This window comes from Echinops telfairi, unplaced genomic scaffold, assembly GCF_000313985.2.
Source record: "Echinops telfairi isolate 266 unplaced genomic scaffold, ASM31398v2 ScPeMD7_70;HRSCAF=299, whole genome shotgun sequence".
Taxonomy (NCBI): Eukaryota; Metazoa; Chordata; class Mammalia; order Afrosoricida; family Tenrecidae; genus Echinops; species Echinops telfairi.
In genome coordinates this window covers 71,895,891-71,901,604 of record NW_022103968.1, presented here as the reverse complement: position 1 = coordinate 71,901,604, position 5,714 = coordinate 71,895,891, and the positions used below count along the sequence as shown (strand labels likewise).

The following is a 5,714-nucleotide window of genomic DNA, read 5'->3' as shown; positions in this document are numbered from 1 at the left end:
GGCACAGTTCCCGCACTGTGTCCCCAGTGCTGTCCCCGTAGCACTACGGGTCAGTGAGGGACACCACGTCTTGTGGTGCAGCTGGCCCTCGGGTCCTCTTTGTGCATTGGCTGCTCTGAGCAGGAATGTTGTCCTTGGGGCTTAGTCATCCAGGGTGACCAGATTATAGGGAAAGATGTAAGTACACCTGTTGAATAAACTAATTTAAAAGTTTTTAAAGCTTTGGGCAAAAAGAACCACCGCTTTCAAGCGAGTGAGACATTAGGGAGCCAGTTCTGGGGTGGCTGTCAACTGCTATCAGGAATGAGGGGAAGGGGCAGGAGGAGAGACATCCTCACACAAAGCCACATGGACAATCCTCCCTCCAATCCTGCCTGAGGTGATGGGTAAACTGAGACCCAAACCACGGGACTCCATGTATGCATATTCCGCTTTCTTTGGAATTAGTCACTTGTCAGGAGTGCATGTCCAATGAGTGGAAAACAATAAAAGAGCCCATCAAACACATTTCCCTGGCAAGTGGGAGGGAGGGCACAATGTTAGGACGCCTATTCAGAGAGGAAAATGTTTGCCAGGTAGTGTGTGCCATTTCTGTCAATGATCTGCACGCTAAAGGTTGGCAGGTTCAGGATGAAGTGGTTCTAGGGCCCCGGCACACCTTTTCTGAGAAGCTCCATTGCCCTTGCACCTGAGATGGTTGGCGTAGAGTCGTGGTTCTCAACCTTCCTAATGCCGCGACTTCATGCTGTGGTGACCCCCCAACCATACAATTATTTTCATTGCTACTTCATAACTATCATTTTGCTACTGTTATGAATTGGGCGACCCCTGTGAAACGGTTTTGACCCCCAAAGGAGTCACGACCCGCAGGTTGAGAACCGCTGGCGTAGAGCATCACGTTAGGAAGGCACCAGAGCCATGGGCTGCAGAGGGGGCCTTTGCCAAGGCTATGAGGTAGTCCATGTAGTAGAGGGCTGGGCCCTCCTGCTCATCGTAGCCGGTTGTGTGTGTGTGTGTGTGTGTGTGTGTGTGTGTGTGTGTGTGTGTGTTCGTATGGAATCCGACCCCTAAGCCAGGCAGGCAGGTTTCGGTGCGTGAAATTGGCTGCTGCTGGGGAGACAATTCATAGCAACTTCACATCTGAGAGGCTGCCTGCTCCTCGGAATCTCTCCTGAACATTGCGGTGTTGCCAGCCTCTCCAGTGCATAGAAGCAAGATGTTTTCAATCATTGTCACCATCTTGTCCTGATCGTCCTTCATCTAGACAACTTAGTTGGCGGCCATCCTGTCCGACGTGACAAGGACATAGTTGGGGTCCTGGATGGCAGTGAGGCACCCCGCAGTGGAGGGAGGTCAGAGGCTGCAGATTTGATCGCATGCGGGCTTCTTGCCCTTCCCAGTGACACACACCTGGTTGCTCTTTAGAAGTGACACTTCAGCTCGGGAGCTTTGGACAGGTGATCAAGGCTGATGACTTGTCCCTGGAGAAGGACATCGTGCTTGGTAAAGGATCAGTGAAGAAGGTCAGCTCCGCGAGGAGATGGACTGACCCAATGGCTCCAGCTTAACAATCCCGAGGAGGGTGCAGGGTTGGCTTCTGTCGTGCACAGGGTTGCTCGGAGTCCAACTACCTCGACCGCACCTAACAGCACAACCACCACGGAGTGCTTGAGTGGTGCAGATGCTCAAGCACTGGACAACCAGCCAAGAGGTCGCAGGTTCGTGTCACCTAAAGTGTGTCGAAACAAGCCTTAAACACTCCCATGGTGCATTTCTGCTCCCCCTGGTGGGGTTGGCATGAGTCAGCATTACCTCAGTGCAACTAACAAGTGTAACAGGATGATGTTTGTAAAGCAATGACCCCAGACGCTTTACAGTACACAAGACCACTCCAACGTCCAGGGCCATTGAGTGGAACTGCCCCCTGATGTTTCCAAGGCTGTCAGTCATTATGAAAGCAGCCAGCCCCACCTTTCTCTCTCAGAGTGGCTGTGGTTTGCTCCCTGATTTGGGACCTAGGAACTAACAGGGACCCTGGGCCGATTTTGCACTTCTGGGGGGAGTAGAGAGGTGACTAGGTCAGAAGCGGGGCTATGAATTTCCCTGGGAAAATAGCAGGGTGATTTCTGCAATGGCAGAAGAGGGTGCAGCTGGCTTGATGAACAGCAGTCTGGCCCTCTTGGGGTGAAGCCTCATTGTGTTAGTCCGGGTTGACTAGAGTAACAAATTCATTGATACATATGTGTGAAGAAAAAGCTTTATATAAAAGAGCAACTGTATATTTAGAAAACATCCCAACCTAGTCCAGATCAAGTCCATAAGTCCAATATTAGCTCATATGCCTGATACTAGTCTATAAATTCCTATTGAATCTCATGCAGCACATGCAATGATGCCGGATGCAGGAAGATCATAGGCCAGTGGGTAGAAGGTCTTGTGGATCCAGTGGCAGTGGAAGCCTCTCAACGCTGGTGCTGGTCTCCACGTGTCTCCTCCAGCTCTCTGAGTTTCTCCACAGCAGGAAAGGGAAGGCAGAGAGGAGGTCTGGCCTCCAATGAGCTACTTACCTCCATTGCACCTCCAAATGAGGTCATCAAGCTGTGACCTGAATGACAGGCTAGACTCCCCTTTGCTCAAGTTGACAGGAGATTCTGTAACCGCCACACTCGTGGAGACAACAGATGGCCTCCCCTTTGCCCCCAAGGCCCTTTGACCTATCCAGAGCCATGTCCATTACATCCCAGTACTCCCAGTGTGCCCATTGTCTCCTCAAAGCTTCCACTTCCTCCAGGGAACCCTCCAGCTCTGGAGCAAGGTGCTGAGAAGGCACTACCAAGACTGAGCGTGTTGCTCCTGGTGGGCACACTGAGCCACCAAGCCCTCGTCTGCCATCTTCCTTGGCCACTTCCCCTGGTGGCATATAAAAAGACCACCAGGCCAGCATCCGGGAGGGCTAGGTCCAAGCCTATCCCAGGAGTCCAGCATGTCCTCACACCCTGGGGAGAGGCCAGGCACGTTCCCTGGAATTCCCTTGTGGGGCAGCTGGGCCCACTCCAAGGAGTTGGCTCAGGAAGAGGAGGTAGTAGTGGCCCACTCAGAGGGGCCAGAGCAAACGGGCCATAGTTAGGCTGGGGGACAGGCCATCCTGATCAGGCTTACCCAGTGTCCTGGTCTACCCCACAGGAACCCAGGTGCCCTATCCTAGAATATCACACCTGAATCCAAGTAGGGCCAGTCTCCCAGACTCACAGGGTCTGTATAGGGTCCCCAGGGAGGACCTGTAGAGAGATGAGAATGGCCTTGCCTCCTAACGAGGCCCTTGGTGGCCCCACCCCCTCCACCTCCTAGCCCAAGGTCACAGTTATGTTTATGTCTCCAAGACCGATCCCACATGGGACACTCCTGCTTCCTAGACAATCTTTCTGTGATCTCTCCATGGAACCACCAGCTCTCCCTGGGGCTCCCCTGAACCCACAGGGAACTTGGATCCTCCCTTTGCTCAGGGGAACCCCCCTGTGGTGGTGCTAAACATTCCCAGCCCACTGAGCCTTGGCAATGACCCCAAACACCAAAACACTCACAGCCATCCAGTCCATGCTGACTTATCAGGACACGGTAGAACAGAGAATGTGAGTTTTCTTTGGAACTGGAAGCTTCCTCTTTCTCCCCATGAAATGACTAGGGGTCCATGACTCGAATTCTATCTTGCAAGACTGGCTAGACCAGAGGAGGTACACTGGTACAGATAGGAACTGAAAATACAGGGAATCCAGGACGGATGAGCCCTATAGGACCAGTGGTGTGAGTGGCAAAACAGGGAGGGTAAAGGGAGAATGGGTAGGAAAGAGGGAACCGATTACATGGAACTGTGTGTGACCTCCTCCCTGGGGGACAGACAACCGAAAAGTGGATGAAGGGAGACGTCGGACAAGGCAAGATATGACAAAATACCCATTTATAAACTATCAAGGGCTCATGAGGGAGGCGGGAGTGGGGAGGGAGGGGAAAAATGAGGACCTAATGTCGGGGGTTTAAATGGAGAGAAAATGTTTTGAGAAACGATGTACAAATGCGCTTTACACAATTGATGTGTGTATGGATTGGGATAACAGTTGTATGAGCCCCTAATAAAATGTTAAAAAAAGAAATGACTAGGGGTTTCAAACTGATGTCCTTGTGGTTCATAGCCCAATGACACCCATGATGCCACCAAGGCTCCATTGGTAATGACCCCAGAAAAGATACTATAATTGTTCTCACTTCACCACGGGGCCATCTCTTATTGGAAATTGCACTCTGCCTGGTTCCTGAGCAATGATTTATAGCCACTTGGGCAGTAAGAGTTGTGCCTGGGATGGAAATGCGAGCTGGGGTTATGGCTGCTGTTGTGCTGTTGTGAGGTGCCAATGAGTGAGTCCGTGCCAACTTACAGCCATCCGTGTGTAACAGAACGACACATTGCCTGGTCCTGGGCCATCCTCACCACCTTTGCTGTGCTTCAGCCCATTGTCGCAGCCATAGGATCAGCCCGTCCCATTGAAGGCCTGCCCTCTAATTTACTTTGAGAGCCAGCTCACAAATTGAACCAGGAAGAGAAGGGCATGGTTGCAACTGAGCTAGAGTAGAGATAACAGACAAAGTTGGGGTGTAGGGGGTACAAGGAGAAGAGACTCCAAGGCTCAGAGCTTTAGTAGAGCAGGCTTATGTCATGTACCCTGTCTCCTGAGACAAGTTCTTATACGAAGAGCTTTGTGTTACTCTGGGTTGATTAGAGAAACAAATCCAGAGACACTCATATATGAGTGAGAGAGAGCTTTATATAAAAGAGCAATTGTATATTGAGGAAACATCCTAGCCTAGTCCAGATCAAGTCCATAAGTCTGATATTAGCCCATATGTCCTATACCAGTTGATAAATTCCTCTTCAGACTCACACAGCCATGCAATGATGCTAAATGTAGGAAGATTACAGGCCAGTGGGTGAAAAGTCTTGTGGATCCAGTGGTGGTGGAAGCATCTCAGTGCTGGCAGGGATCTCCACGTGTTTCCTCCAGCTCCAGAGCTCTGGCTCCATCAACGTTGCTCCATGTGTCTTGTCAGCAGGAAGACAAAGCAGAGAGAGTGGGCTGGCCTCCACTGAACTATTTATCTCTGTTACGCCTCCAAATGAGGCCATAAAGCTGCCACTTAATGAAGGGGGAGGAAGAGACAGTGGAGCACATCCTGGCCCACCAAGCCTTGAAGACGATATTCCCGCTCAGATCAGCCAATGCACAGAGAGGATCATATGGTTGGCCCCACTATGAAACACGACATCCCTCAGTGACCCATAACCCTACAGGGTACAGCACTGGAGACACAGTGTGGGAAAAGCACCTAATCTGACCCCACTACACCGAGGTAAAACACTAAGGGCGTGCAACAGAACAACAAGGGGAGCAGACCAAGAAAGTCCCCAGGAAACACAAAAATAGACAGGGGCCAGGGCATGGCACCCCATCAAACTCGACCAGAAAACACTCCTAAAGGTCAACAAACAGACCTTGAACTATTTACAGGCTTTTCTTTTTTTTTTTGTCATTGGTTTGTTGCTACTGTTGTTTCATTTTCATTTGTTGCTTTGTTTTGCTCTGTCTTGTTTTGGGGCATATTATTATCTCTGCAGGTCTGTCTCAATAAGATAGGAAGGATAAACAATCTGGAGGAGAAAACAA

General features: G+C 50.7%; 1 pseudogene; it reads right to left on the bottom strand.

Annotated features, from left to right (window-relative positions):
* Window positions 1-539: 539 nt before the first annotated feature.
* Window positions 540-3,596, bottom strand: LOC115869968 (annotated as a pseudogene).
* Between the last annotated feature and the right edge of the window lie 2,118 nt (window positions 3,597-5,714).